Below are 16257 nucleotides of genomic sequence, written 5' to 3' on the forward strand. Positions count from 1 at the left end.
CCCGAGACCGAAAAATACATGTTTTCAGAGTTGAGAAGCCCGAGAATAACTCGCAGAAAGCCCGAGCCCGGCCCGGGCCCGCGTCAAAAAACCCGAGCCCGGCCCGGGCCCGGGTCAAAAAGCACACGCCGTGCCCGAGCCCGGCCCGAGCCCGTGAAAAAACTCCTCTACCCGGCCCGGCCTTTCGGGTAAGCCCGAGCCCGTGCAGTGCTCTAATCGCTACCACCTGTCGGCTAGCGCGACGGCCCGAGGAAGACCGACATTTAGCGCACACCCGATCACCGCCCACTCTGCTACCATTCAGAAGAGGCCAGCCACACCTATCGCCGCTTCCAGTACCACGCGATAGGTCTGCGGGGATTCGCCATCAACGCGCCGCGTCCATTGCGAGGTGAACTACTGCGCGACATCACCGACTACCTCGCCGGAGCCCAGCGGCAACCACAACGACCCTCACGCTCGCTGTCACCAGGCCGCTACATCTCGCCGCATCGCCGTGCGGGGCGCCCGGGGACGATCTCCGAGCCCTTACTAGGGAAACTAAAAGCAGCAACTGAAGGTGTGGTTGCTTTACGACGCAATGCTGAAGATCCTCCACCGCTGACGACGAAGACGATTCGCGAATTATCACGACGAGATAATAACACGCCGCCTTGATGACAGAACTTCGCCGCCGCAAGAAGACCTGCCGATGCGACGTACCAGCAGCGGAGCAACCCGATGCAGCCGTGATCCAACGCCACGACTTAACCGCAACGCCAAAGGACGGTCTACCGACCTAGATGTGCTAATCGATGGTCACCACGTCACCGCTCTCGTCGACACTGGAGCAGAATATTCCGTTTTCACTAGCCCGTTCGCCGCCAAGTTGAAGAAGGTGAAAACGGCCTGGCAAGGACCCGATATCCGGACAACGGGAGGCCAAACGCCGGCTGGAATCTGCACAGCGCGAGTCATGGTTGACAACCACACTTACCCGGCGAGCTCCGTAATCCTGCAGCAATGCTCCAGGGATGTCACCCTAGGCATGAACTTTCTAAATTAACACGGTGCACTCGTCGACTGAAGGTCCAAGTCGATAAAGCTTTCAATGCACAAAGCGATACCGCCGCATACAAACATCAGTTACCATGTCTTGAATGTGCTTGACGAACAAGTCACCGTTCCGCCTCACTCCAGAGTAATGATTTCCGTCGGTACCGACGTGCCTGCAGACATGGAGGGTGTCGTCGAGGGCGATCATCACTTACTGCTCGACCGCGATATTTGAGTCGCTAGAGGCATAGCTGAGCTACGTGAAAGGAAAGCAAGATTGATGCTCACAAACTTCATCCACGAATACAACCACATTAACAAAGGCACCATGGTCGCCTACATTGATGAATTAGTACCAATCCAGCTGTGCTTTCGCCTTCACTGATTCTAGCGCGCCTGCAACGACTACTGTAATATCTGAACCAGCTTTCGATGTCAATCAGAAGCTTCCCAGGTATAAGAAAGTTCAGCTCAAAGCCCTGCTCCTGCAATACATGGACTGATTCTCATCGTCATCCAAAATTCGACAAACCCCTGTCGCCAAGCACCCCATCATATTTGACAAAAACGTACGTCCACTCCCTCAGAGCCCGTACCGAGTTTCAGCGCGCGAACGCGAGGCCATAAGGCAACAAGTCGACGAAATGCTACGCGACGACATCATCTAGCCGTCAAAGAGTCCGTGGGCGTCCCCCGTGGTATTAGTGAAGAACAAGGATGGGACCCTACGTTTCTGCGTCGATTATCATCGCCTCAACAAAATAACAAAAAGGGATGTATCGCCTCAACAAAATAACAAAAAGGGATGTGTACCCTCTCCCACGAATAGACGACGCCTTGGATCGACTCTACAACGCAAAGTATTTTTCGTCGATGGACCTCAAAACCGGCTATAGCTACTGGCAAATCGACGTCGACGAGAGGAACCGGGAGAAGACTGCCTTTATTACACCACACGAACTGTTTGAGTTCAAGGTCATGCTCTTTGGCCTTTGCTCGGCACCTGCCACTTTCCAACGCGTCATGGATACAGTACTGGCAGGCTTGAAGTAGCAGACTTGCCTTATCTACTTGCACGACGTCGGAGTGTTTGCCTCAAGCTTCGGAGAATACCTCCGGCGCCTTGAAACAGTTCTTCAAGCAATCAAGACCTCTGGTCTCACGTTAAGGCCAGAAAAGTGCCGCTTCGCATACGAGGAGCTCTTGTTTTTGGGCCACGTCAGCAACAAGTCTGGAGTGCATCCTGACCCACAGAAAACTGCGGCCATCACTAACTTTCCTCCGCCCGCCGACAAGAAGGCAGTGCGTACATTTCTTGGACTGTGCGCCTATTACAGGCGCTTCGTCAAGGTCTTTTCACGCATCGACGAGCCACTGTCGTACATCACGAAGGCCGACGTCGAGTTCAACTAGGAGACGCCGCAAGTCGAAGCATTTGAAGAACTGAAGCGACGCCTGCAATCGCTGCCACTACTTGCGCATTTCGACGAAAACGCCGATACTGAAGTTCACGCCGGACTTGATGAGTCTGATGAATCCGAAATATCCAGCCCTTTCAGCATGGCCGAACTAATAGCGGCGATTGAAACTTCGAAGAAACGAACAACACCTGGACCCGATGGTAGTCCTTATGAGGTTTTCAAGAACATGGAAGGAGCAGCTCTCGACGCACTTCTTCAGGTTATTAATAAAGTATGGGAGACTGGAAACGTTCCACCTGACTAGAAGCATTCCATTGTTGTCCCGATTCCGAAACCAGGAAAGTCTCCAAATAACCTGCAGTCTTTACGCCCAATTTCACTAACCCCAACTGTCTGCAAGCTTGCTGAAAAGATGCTGGCCACACGTGTTTCCTGGTGGCTTGAACGCCATGATAAATATCATCCTGCTCAAATTGGCTTCCGTTCTTACTTGGGAACTGAAGACGGTCTTTCTATCCTATCAGACGATGTTTTGCATATTTCACCCCACAGTCACGCTGTGCGCACGGTAGTAACAACAGACATAACGAAAGCTTATGACAATATAGACCAAGAAATCATTATTGCTAACCTCATCGACCTGGGACTTCCACCGCGGGTCATAAGATTTAGCTACTCATTTCTTCATAATCGCATATTTGCGATTAGAGTAGATGGAAGGCAAGAAGGATACTTCACATCGAACAGAGGAGTCGCACAAGGTTCGGTTTTAGCTCCTCTTCTCTTCAACGTTGCTCTAATACATCTAGCCTGACAACTACACCAGATTCCAGACGTGAAGATTTTAATCTATGCGGATGACGTCACTTTGTGGTCCGTGCATGACGATATATCTCGACAAAGTCAACAGCTTCAAGAAGCCCTTGATGTTCTGCACAACTACGCTCGGAAAGCAGGGTTGGACATTTCCGCCCAAACATGTTGTGGTGGCCAACAAGAAAGGACGCACATGAATCACGCAGCACCCCTTTACATTTAAACACGGCGCAGTGACAATCCCTGAGGCTTCTGAGGTCCGCATACTGGGTCTCGATATTCACCAGTCCGGCAGTGGTGCACACTGGCTCCGTAAAATCAGACAGACTTCTACAAAAACACTTCACTTTATTCGTCGCATAGCAGCAAAAGCAGCTAGAGCTCGTACTGACGTAGCTCGACGGTTGGTACGTGCAGTCTTGCAGCCACGAATTTTGTATCAGGCACAATTTCAACGGCTAACTTTGGCACAGTTTGCACAGTTAGAGACGATTAATCGCGATGCTATGCGCACAATCACAGCACTACCACACATCACTCCGATACCAACCTTACAGGAACATGCCCAGCTCAACACAATTGCAGAGCTAATTTTGCAAAGTGAAAAAGCACGTGAAATAAAAGAGCAACTTGTTCCGGCTGTCGCTGCGTTGCATGCTCCTTTCCAACGCGGCTCTCGGATTGACAATCAGCCCTATTCAATGTCTCCCTGGGAATTCACCAGCATCACAACTAATAAGCCAACCAAGTTACGACGCAGCGATACAACAGGTATTATTGACGACCACAATATCATCAATGGATCATGCGCTAACACCTGCAAAGTCTATACGGATGCTGCTATTCTCCCAGACGGCGGGAGGACATCATACATCATTCCTCAGTACTACGCATAATTTGATCAGCGGCCACCAGCGCTATTAATCTACGGAAACCAGCGCTCTAGTAATGGAACTGTAAGCCATCCACGACGCTGTGCAAGATGCGACATCTAAGCTGCCTACCATCAAACAACTAGATATATTCACTGATTCTTTAGCGGCTATTCAGGAACTGAAGAAGGTTGACAAGGCGATGGAAATCTGCGAGACAATACATACTATGAATAGAAAAACAACTACTTGCGTCAAGGTACACTGGATTCAAGGCCATGCAGCGAACCCTCACAACATTGCTGCTGACCAGCAGGCACATTGCCCTCCTAATCCAGATCTTCCGTCTATTCCCCTCCCACCTCAACCCCTTAACTCGCTCCGAGTCCGTAAAAATTTTCTCCGGCAGGACACACGCGCTCTTATCCCCCCGTGTGTCTGCTCCCTCCCCCTTCACCTTACTAGGGCGGAGAAAGTTGTGCTTAGGAGGCTTCGGGCCTGGGTGGCCATTACACCGGCTGTGATATCAAGGTGGAACTGGTCGAATTTACCACTGGGTGCTACGTGTCCATACTGCTCCGTCCCTGTGATGGAAGCAGATGCATACCACCTAATATGGACATGTACTGGTTTACAATCGGAACGCTCGCGTCTCCTACTGCAAGCCGGCCTCTGCTGCAGTGTGACAACCAGCTATGACCGCTGGATGCGTGATAACAAATTCCACAAAACACTGCTTCAATTCATACACAACACAGGCCTCACAGCACACATATAATACACATATCAAGAATTATGCCTTAACGGCAAGTCTTTATCGCAATAAAAAAAATGTCACAGTTTCGCCCTAAGGGCGAAGCAATGAATGCGATAGCAACACAGCAATGTCATAGGAAGTAAGGTGAGCGGCTTTGGTAGCAATATGAATTGTAGTAAACATGAGCTGATTAAGTAAGCAGGTGTGCTGCGGCGTAAGTAGACCGACATGAAGAGAGACTCGATGACCACGAGAAGGCGCGTGTGAAACGGTGGTGTTGATGAGAAGCGCTTCCCGTGGGCAGCGCGTGCGAAGGGACACACCTGTAGCGCTGCACTGCCGATCCGGGCAGCATTGCATGTGTAGCGTGCGTTGGAAAATGTGGCCCGACTATTACTAACTGAATGAACAAGCGTGGTGTGAGCGCGCACAAACAAACACGAATAGATCACAATGAATGACTGCAGACAACGACTGTCAAAACGCTGGCAGCAAGCGTACGCCGCAGCGGGCGAAGGTACGTGCGGTCTATCGCTTCAACGGAAACTGAGCGGCGAATGCACGGCGCGTAAAGGTCAGAGCCGTATGGAGATAAGAGATGGTGCCGGCGAGCGACGAGCGCGGTTGTTGGCAGAGTAAAAGTGCCCCCCCCCCCCCGCTCCCACCGGCGCTGGTTTCCTGCTTCCTTGCTGGCGCGTGGGAGATTGAGTGCGTTCGCTCTCCGTGATAGCGCGCGTCCCCGCACGCTTCCGCTCGGGCATACGGCGCGCGGCGAAGATTTTATCTATAGGGAACCTCACGGCGACGGCGACGACGACGGCGACGCCGACGGCAGAAATCCGGTTGAAGTGTCCATATAATTGCTATCGCAATAATTTGTGTTGTGAACGTTTATCTTAGCGCCAGCCTGGCTGGTCCGTCTCGGCGCCTGTGCTGTAATTATTCATACAAGTGCTCTCTGAATATTTCGAAAGGCGTAAAAGCCGACACCACACTTTTTCTTAGAAGCTGCAGTCACTAGTGTACGTAGTATCGTATCATTCTGGCAGACATGGGCGTCGTCTATTTTCTCGTCCTGTTTCTTGCGCTGTTAGTGTGCTGTGAATCTGTATCAAGAAGCTTAAGTTAATATGCTGCAGTACGTAGCGCATCCGCGTAGCCACACGGCTAACATTAAAATACCTTGTTAGGAGTACGTTTGTTTGTTTAATAACAAAATCGAACGCTAAAATTTTGTATTCATGGTGGCAAGTGTAAGGTAAGAAGCTATCGAAACTATCCGCTAATGGCATCCGTGTGCTTCTACCTGCTTCAGCACGTTATCCTTAAAGTGAGGCTGAATACCCCTGATAACCAAAAACATATGCAACTGGAGCAGGTGCTATGATTCCTTTCCTGGAAATGAAAGCCAGCATCCCAGTCTGTTAAGCTAGTCATGTACTTAACCTATATTAGACCAATGTTAGAGCATGCTAACTGGAGCCATTTCAAACTGGGTTATTTGACCAAAATAAGAACGTGCAAGGAAAGTGTCAAGGTACAGTCTAATCTGGTATTCCCAAACCGATTGTATTAGCAAAACTTGATGCCTCCCAAAATTGCCTGCATTAACCCAATGCTGAAAACAGGGGAAGCTGATTCCCTTTCTTGCTGCTGAAAAGCTGCTAGAATCTCAATAACAGACCACTTATGTTCTGAGAGAAAGTGAGGGGCACTGACAATATCTCTAATCTATTGTATGAGCCTTCACCTTGAACGAAAATGGAATAAAAATATTTACCTTTGCAAGCCTCAGAATCGAAACATTCTCAAAATTTTGAGGAGCCACATTAAATTTTTGAGATACAGACAATAAAAAGTGTGCCTAAGTACAAGTGCACACTGAACACACTTGAGTGGTTGAGTGGCCAGCTGCGAATGCAAAAGCGTCCATAGCTGCTACCTCGAGGTAACTGCTAGGTTGCACGTGTTTTTCTCCTATAGCCCATGTACCGGGCAAGGGGATTGGTTATTCGTAGTCCTGTGCTTCTTCTTTTTTTTTTTCAATAGGTGGTGGCTAGCTGATTCCATCTGTTTATGTATTTATCATTTGTGTCCATCTTATGTGCATGTGTTTGTGTCATGTTCTGATTGCTATACGTGCAGTGATGCAAGCATCTTTATCTTTAATATATTGCACTACAGTCATTTATTAAACTTTGTGTTGAAATGTACAAAATGTGGCCACCCAGTAATGACTAGGGCAGCCAGCAGGATTGGCAAGAAATATGATGCAGATCCAATGCACTTGCTTGAATCGACATGAGGCGAAGCTTTCACGCAACGGTCAGTTGAACTCTAGAAAACTAACTGCAGTGTTTACAGTTGTCCTTATTTCACCCGATGCAACACGTACTCATAGACAATGTTTGCTTATTGACCGCACAGGTCACATAATGGAATGTATACACAGCACGGTGAACTCACTCAAACGTCGGCTCACTAAGACTTCGAACTAACCGTGAGTCTGAGTTCGTTTGAGCCTGACTGAGTAGAATTTTGGTGAATACGAGTAAGAGCAAGCTCAGTTGAGTAAACTTTTAGTGAATATTGTCATGTGGTAGTCAGGGAAAGCTAATCCAAGTATAAATTTAGTGAATATGAGTCAATGCAAGCTCGGCAAGTAGATTTTTGGTCAATATGACTCAGTGCAAGCTCACCTGAGTAGAATTTTGATGAATATAAGTCGGAGCAAGCTTGGCTAAGTAGATATTTGGTGAATATGACTCGGTGCAAGCTTGCCTGAGTAGAATCTTTGTGAATATTAGTCAGATCAAGCTTGGCCAAGTACAATTTTGGTGAATATGGGTCAGAGCAAGCTCGGATAAGTAGAATTTTGGTGAATATGGCTGAGCAAGCTCGATTGAGTAATGATGGGATATGGTTATACGAGTTTATGCAGTAATACATGTAAGTGCAGACTCATTAGCAACATTGCCTTCATCTTGATGGGCTATACCTACGCCTCGTGATGAGTCTGCACACTTTATGAGCTGTGGACATGCAAGACCCACCCACACTTGAAAAGATCCTATCATTCACACGAAGGAATGCAACCGGCTGACTTCACTGCACAATTTTGATCTGCTTTTGTTTAATGTGTTATCTACTACTTATAAAAACCAGATGTCTGCCTGCTTTTCGCATTATTGCATGTGTTTTACAGGAAGTAGAGACAGAGAAGCAAGAAAAGGCAAGGATGTTTATGGCTAAGTAGTTTCTTAGAGTACTGCGATTTGTTACAACCAGCATAAAGTAAAGTTATTCGATGCACTGAAGTAAGCGAAATGTGCAATTACCTTTTAATGTGAGGGTTAATACAGATGCAGTACGGCTACAAAGTCTGCAACACACTGAAGGTTTATTGTTTTTTTTTATTCAGGAGAAAAATGATGCATCAGAAAAATGAGAAAAAGAACTGTTTAAATATTGCTTCGAAAATAAATTGGCAATACTGCTTATTCCCAGTCAAAGCGTGAAATATGCTATTGTAGAACATTCATTACGATATCCAGTTTGCACGTTCGCTTTGCGTCTCGCAGCGGAAGTAACAGAACCTTGAAATGACATAATTCATTGGGAAAAATGCGCATAAAAGCCCTAACCAACCGACTGCAACTAAATGGTCGCACGTATAGCGTGACCTATTGACCACAGCATTTGTCCGTAGTTGCATATTCTTTAAATTGTTCCGTCCGTAAAAGCATACCGCGATAAAACTGTGGCGTTTTCGTATATCGCGAGTTGTCTCCATAACCAGAAAATTGGGACGACATCCGAAGGCCATGCCTTCCCGTGAGGGACACCTCGTAGTATTTACCAACTCGCAGCGCGTGTGAATAACGAAAAATCACGCAAAAGTACGTACTATGAGCACCAGAAGCCAACCTAAAAAACAGCGTCGCCAGATTAGCAACGTAGCGTGTCAACAAACTCGTAGAAATCACAGAACCGAATCTGACCTACGAGTTTTTATCTGCACTATTCGCGTGTCGGTGCTGATGTTACGTACCGATTGCGCAATCCAAGGCTCCACTCAATTAGCTGCACTGTTCGAGGCTCGTTGATCCAATATTTATAGACAAAAAATTATCTATAAACGTTGCGTTGAGCGACCGCCGCCATTTTCCAAAACAGACCGCGAAATACGTCTCGGCGCAATTTCGACGGAAAAATCGCAGTCGCAGGGCCGATTCTCAACCGCGACGTTGCGACGCTGCGACCAACCGGTTGGTCGCAGCCGAAAATCGCAGAATCGGCCCTGCGACTGCGATTTTCGTCGCATGCGACGGAAATCGCACTTCCGGTGCGATAATCGCAGTGCAAAATCGCACCATGTGAAACGGCCTTTACATCAAAGTTTCGCCCCTACCTCTATGGCCGGCCCTTCAAAGTTGTGAGCGACCACCACGCCTTGTGTTGGCTAGCTAACTTGAAGGATCCTTCAGATCGCCTCGCACGATGAAGTTTGAGACTTCAGGTATTTGACATCACCATCGTTTACAAGTCTGGGCGAAAGCACTCTGACGCCGACTGCTTATCTCGCGCCCCCGTCGAACCCCCGCCACAGGACGACCAGGATGACGACACTTTCTTGGGACCCATCAGTGCCGATGAATTCGCCGAAGAACAACGAGCCGACCCGGAACTAAGGAGCCTTGTAGACTGCCTGGAAGGCAAGACCGTCGTTGTACCGAAGGTGTTCATGCAAGGATTGGCGTCGTTTTTCTTGCAAAACGACGTTGTCCTAAAGAATAATTTCTCGCCACTCCGAGCGAACTACCTCCTCGTGGTACCCTCAGCATTGCGTCCAGAGGTTCTGCAAGCTCTCCATGACGACCCAATGGCTGGACAACTCGGTATTTCCCGCACGCTCGCGAGGATACAAGAAAAATACTACTGGCGTCGCCTCCCTGCCGACGTCGCCCATTACGTAAATACATGCCGAGACTGTCAGCGACGCAAAACACCGCCGACAAGGCCAGCCGGACTTCTACAGCCGATCGAACCACCTCGCCGACCGTTCCAGCAGATCGGAATGGACTTACTGGGGCCTTGCCTTTACCGACGTGGACGACCGGCAATAAATGGATCGTCGTAGCTACGGACTATACCTCACCCGCTACGCCGAAACAAAAGCCTTACCCAAAGGCAGTGCCGCCAAAGTAGCCAGATTCTTCGTTGAGAACATCCTCCTGCGTCACGGTGCCCCAGAAGTACTCATCACCAACAGAGGTACGGCCTTTCCGGCAGATCTAACTCAAGCCATCCAGCCTCACCGCCGCTGATCGCTCGACGGCGCCGATATCGTCGCTAGGCCTTTTTCGGTTCACTTCAAAGCTAAAGCGGACGGCACTTCGGAATGAATTACCGACCCTCACAAGCCGCAATATTTTAGTATCGTTGTTACCGCTCTTCGCAGTAATTGTTCACAAAGAAGAAACATACGCTGATATTAGCGGCGCCTTCGGCTGCGATGCGAGCACAGCCGAGCCGGTGGTCTCCCGTCGATAGCGGTGCATTGCAGCTGAGCTCGACAAGTATCGGAGCTCTCGTTCACGTTTAACATTTGACAGTGGATATCGTTTTTCATAAAATGTACAATGTATGCATCGCTTTGTCAAGCGGAAATTCTTTCGCCGGTGGCGGAGGCGCGCAGCTTCGCGGTCGTCGATTGGCGGTCGTCGGTGCGCCGGCCGAACTGCCGTCTACATTGGACACCTCTCGCGCGGCAGACGCTCTACGGCACTGGAGTCTGGTTCGCCGTCGGTATATTTGCCGCTAGCGTGGACGTGCCTTAACAGGAAGTGGACAGTGTTTTGAGAAACACAGTTGGCGATTACGTATGTCACGTGACATTTGGAGGAGCACACGGCGAGGAGGAGAGACCCGCCGACGAGGAGAGTAGCGAAGGATAGAGCAAAACGAGCGAGGGCCGTGTTTCGATCATCACGATTTCGAAAAATTCTCGCGGCTACGTGCTCGTTGTAGACTCGTGCACAACTGCAACACCACAACTAAATTTCGACCTCTGGGTGGTTTAGGGGCCCTTTAAAGACATCGTCTAGAGATACAAGTGGGTTTTCAGCTAGGATCAGAGAGGTATGAAATGGTGTTATTGTTCTGCAAGGTTCATAAAAATATTTCTGTCTTTTTACCTCCAGCGCCGGATAAGTTATTAAAATGCAATTCATAGTTACAGATTCTTGGTATTGATTACAAACCGCTTGTTCTTCATTTTTCAATAAAAAGTTGTGTGTGAGATGTATGTGTGTGTCCGATGCGAACGCGACATAGAATAACTTCCATGAAACGTTCCCGGTGAAAGATGTCTTCCACTCCTGCAGTATGGGCTTTACTATTTGTAGCTTGTTGTTAACTTGACAGCCTCAATTCTTTTGCCACTTTGAGGTGATCGCAGCACGGACCACCCGGACACAGTCCTTGAATGAAGATTTATTTGTTAGTTTTTGACCGGCTGTCACTGCTGCGAATTTGACCGCCTTTTCATTTCCGGGGATCCCCCGTGGCTTGGAACCCAACAGAGACGAATTACTTTACCATGATTTTCAGTTTTGCCGAGCATTCTCAGGATGCAGCCGAGAGAGGTTCGCACTCTGATTTTCTATGGAGGTAGACGGATCTGCATGCAGATATTCCCAAATTTTGTTACCAGAAACAATATGACAGGTATATTACTGATATGTCGCACGCCTAGGCGACAAGGTGTCACAGCTAGGCACACGCCGTGGGAGCGGCGCAAGCGTTATCACTCTTTGGTTGAGCTTAAAAGCGCCGGCATTCAAGCTGGCGCGCGCTTTCATTGCTGTAACATAGAACCGGGCAGTTCGCCCGTCCCTGTTAAGTTGATGGCTAAATAAAGCCGTATTGTTTTCGCTCCACCGTTGCGCTGTCCTTCCGTCAGGCACGACATAAACTGGCCACGAGGTGGGATGCTGCCAGCAAAGAACAAGCTCCTGCCTGACAGCTATGAAATTCACCTGCTGACGGATTACGCACGGACAGTCGAGAAGCAGCCGGTTAGGACAGTATGGCGAAGGCGACCACGAGTCTGCAGTTGGGGCAAGTAGAACATTTCGACAATTCTACGAGCGATTAGACTAGCTACGAAGAGTGCGTGCACGCGTACCTTCGAATGAACAGAACAGACGTATTCGCTCCTCAAGTCGCTCGCCGCTCCAGATAAGCCGTCCTCGAAGTCCCTGGAAAGCTTGTGCGAGCTGCTTCGTAAACATTTGGCCCCTGAACGGTCAGTCATAGGTGAGCTAGCGAAGTTTCATCGCAGAGGCCAGAAGGATCATGAAACGATACCACAGTACGTGGAGAAGTTACGGGCATTGGCGCAAACATGCGAGTTTGGTGCACTTCTTGACGAGTCGCTTCGAGACAGATTTGTGTGCGGTTTTCTCAGAGTCGACATTAAAAGACACTTGTTTCCGGAAGACAAGAATCTAACGTTTCTACGAGCCGTTGACCGCGCAACAGCTTTGGAAGCTGCGGTCACTAACGCTACAGCTGCTCATTGGAAGCTTGAAAGCGAGTTCGGGGTGCTTCAGTTGCCTACCAGGGGAACAACTAAATGCTTCCACTGTAACTCGACTCACACTCCCAATGTGTGTCCGGACATCAATGCGACTTGTTTTTTTCTGCAACAAGAAAGGGAACATTCAGAAAGCCTGCCTGAGGCGTTAAGGAAAATTGCAGCCGAAGCGAAAGCGAATAGTAGAAACGTTCAGGTGTTACAACTATCATACCCACCCCTGCAAAGTGTTGCAATGAAAGAGGTAGAAACACGAGACCCCATCATGCTCAGCTTAATTATTGAGGGCGTTGCCTTGCAAATGTAGCTTGATAAGGGAGCCGCCATTTTGGTAATGTTCCTGGGTCAGTTCCGCTCGCTTTTTCCGACAGTACCTCTGAAGGAAACTAAGTTGTCGCTCAGGATTTATACTGTAAAGCCATGCAGTGTTTGTTTTAGGGGCGAAGGTCCCTAGAGTCGAGCCTTGTCCCTTGTCGCGCCGTCGTAACCACGCTAGTACTCGCCGCTCCCGCGAGAGGCGCAGCTGTGCTCTCTCTCTTTCTCTCTCGTTCCCGACGCGCGATCTCTCTCTCTCGTCCGTAGCTAGGGGCGCTGCAGTGCACAAGGGCTATATAAGCGCTGTATATACTGTAGACATGTTCAGTATATATATATATATATATATATATATATATATATATATATAGTATATGTATATGTATATGTATAGCCGGCTTCCGGTTCCGTTTCCGGTGAGCTACCATTGAGCTACCGCGGAGCCGTTTTCCCATCCACTTTCTGGGATATTTATGTCTTACGTTTAGGGGTATTATGTTTTATGTTTTTTGTAAAACATAAATACCCCAGAAAGTGGATGGGAAAACGGCTCCGCGGTAGCTCACTGGTGAGAGCATCGCACGCGTAATACGGAAACGTGGGTTCGTTCGCCACCTGCGGACAATTGTTTTTTCATCCATTTTCATTTCCATTAATTTATCATTTCTTTAATTCAATTAGTAAGTACAAGTAATCCCCCTATGTTGTCCTTGGTGTCATTGTTGGCTTCGTTTTATATGATTAAAAAAATCGGGCCCCTCGGTTCCCTTTCTTCTCGTTCATTACATAACGAGGGCTCGAATCCGGCAACATTGATGCCTTCAGGTAGCATATGTGGGTTTATTGACCAGTTGCCGTCAGCCAAAAAGATCACGTGCTTCGTGACGCCTGCGGCAGAAAGGATGTTCCACATCCGCCCTATGGTTTGTGGGTGGTGGCGCTGGCTAACACTCCCAGGGTGAGTTCTAGTTGCAAAACATAAATGCCCCAGAAAGTGGATGAAAAACGGCTCCGCAGTAGCTCAATGGTGAGAGCACCGCACAAGTAATGCGAAGACGTGGGTTCGTTCCCCACCTGTGGACAGTTGTTTTTTCATCCATGTTCATTTCCATTAATTTACCATTTCTTTAATTCAGTTAGTACGTACAAGTAATTCCCCCTATGTTGTCCTTGGTGTCATTGTTTGTTGGCTTCTTCTGATACTCTTAGTAGGTTGTATTCCCTTAGCCGCACGCTTTTATGCTGCGCCATGTGCTACGGGGTCAGGGCTCCTCAAGCTGTTCTTACAGCTTTTACCTGTCCTCCTTGTAACTTTTTCTTGTTGCGGAATAAAACTTCTATTCAATTCAAGTTCAAGTTTTCTTAGTTTTGGGGAAGAAAGTACATACATCGGCTCTCGTGTACGCCGGGGAAACAAAACAAATACTGCCCCTGCAACTACCTTTGGGTACGTTTTAGGAAAATGAAACTTGATTTTACAGCCAATGATTGCTGTTAAGGTAAGGTTCTGAATCACTGGCAGTAGCAGCTGCCGGTGATTCGCTGTAAATACAGTGCTACTTTTTCTCGAATGTTCATCATTGTAATGACTTGTTCAGCATTTTTATCACAGTTTTAATGTTACTGTCAAATATCAGTGAAAATATGCTTATGCTAAGGTGCTGCCAAAAAACGAAATTATGCTGTTTTCTCACTTTCATGGGAATTTTCTGGCTGCCTATAATGCCCACTAAACGCCCAGCAAATCAATAGGAACCTTTAACGACACTGGCCTGATTGCCTGCAATGGACGCCCGTTGTTGATTTGTGGTAGCCATCCGGAAAGGTCAACATCGACGCCAGTGTGTGTGTTCAATCTTCCTGGGCCCGGTCAGGGTGCGCTGGCCAGTGCTGGGAATGCAACTTTCAACCAAAAATTCATGTTTTCAGGTAAGTATGGTTCTTTTGCTGTCAGTTCTGTTTTTATAGATTAGCCGTTTTAGCCACGACAATTTTCACTCGCAGTTCCCCTGACTTGCGACATGTGCAACCTACGACTCAATATTAAAACTACGCTTAATACAGTTCTTGTTAACTAAGTGTCTTCTCTTTACATGAGGCTTTCGTAACGCTGTTCGATTTAATGCACCCCAGGGGTTAGCAAAAAACACGAAAATGCATGGAAATCATGCCCTACACAGAAAGTCGTTTATTAAGCATACTGCACATGACATCTTAGTTGTGCTGGCCCACATTACACAAAATAAGCCTATCTACATCATTCATGCCGCCAACATACTACCAGTTTCATGAAGACATGTTGATTTTGCAGGACGGTGTCAATGCCCAACGACGTCTTCTTAAGCTTGTATCTGTACTCGGGGGCAATTAGCGCAGCAGCGAGGCCATACTCTTTGATCTGCACTGGGCCCCCCCGGGGCCTCCGAGCAGCTTCCAGCGGTTTCTTGGCACCTGCATTTCAATGATCAGTTACTTCCAGACACTTATACCCCAACCATTAGCGACAAACACTTTTGTATGATTTATGATGAAAATTGAGACAGGACACATCCGTGATTTCTCTCCTTATAAGCGAAGTTCTCCTAGTTTTAGACGACGGTGCATTGAAATACAACACGTGGTGTGTGGCAGGCATTGCGCCCCTTCTGGTGGCAGTTGCCATCCCTCTTCTTGCTTCCCCTTTACTCTCTTTGAAGTGTTTATGTATTTTCGCACTAAATTATAATAACATACCGTCTATTATAGGTAATTATAGTAATAATGTTACGGAAAGTAAGAAGTATACTAGTATTTACAGATGGGTTTTAATCGCTGCGTAGAGAAGCGAAAACCAAAATCTTTTTCGTTGTCTCCCAGGCCACCAAACATGTCCTCTTCTTTCCACATTACAGACTGTGACATTTCCCCCGTCGGAAGAAGCACCTTACTGGTGCAGCTAACTGGTTCCAGAAAGGACCTGTTTGAGGCGGCTGACGTGGGTGATATCAAATAGAGGTGAAGGCACGGTACCATCCAGTGGAGACACTTCATATGTGACAGGCGCAAACTGCCGGAAGATGCGATAAGGGCCATAGTATCATGAGAGGAGTTTCTCCGAAACACCGACACGTCGAGATGGAGACCAAACTAGGACAAGATCGCCTGGTTCGTATTCGACGTCGTGGTGGCGCTGATCGTATAACGGCACGTCTGACGTGTCTGTAAAACAGAGAGACGAAGACGGGCAATCTGGTACGCTTGGGTCACTGTGGTTATGACATCACGAGCGTACTCTGTCGGCAAATCGAGTGGCCAGCTGTGTCGTGGCGCGAGGAATTGTACGCAAACGTCGCAAATGGTGGAGCAGTGTCCCAGTCGCGATGATTGGAGGAAACATAGATCGCGAGCATGTGAGTTATTGTCCGGTTCAAGCGTTCAGTAAGACCGTTAGTTTGAGGATGG

At 48.1% G+C, this 16257-nt stretch overlaps 1 non-coding gene across 1 annotated transcript; it reads left to right on the forward strand.

Moving 5' to 3' along the window:
* Positions 1-13826: 13826 nt before the first annotated feature.
* Positions 13827-13898, forward strand: Trnat-agu (transfer RNA threonine (anticodon AGU)). Its single transcript has one exon. It is a non-coding gene; the product is annotated as a tRNA-Thr (tRNA).
* The last annotated feature ends 2359 nt before the right edge of the window (positions 13899-16257 follow it).

The sequence above is a fragment of the Dermacentor silvarum genome, chromosome 5, assembly GCF_013339745.2.
Source record: "Dermacentor silvarum isolate Dsil-2018 chromosome 5, BIME_Dsil_1.4, whole genome shotgun sequence".
NCBI lineage: Eukaryota > Metazoa > Arthropoda > Arachnida > Ixodida > Ixodidae > Dermacentor > Dermacentor silvarum.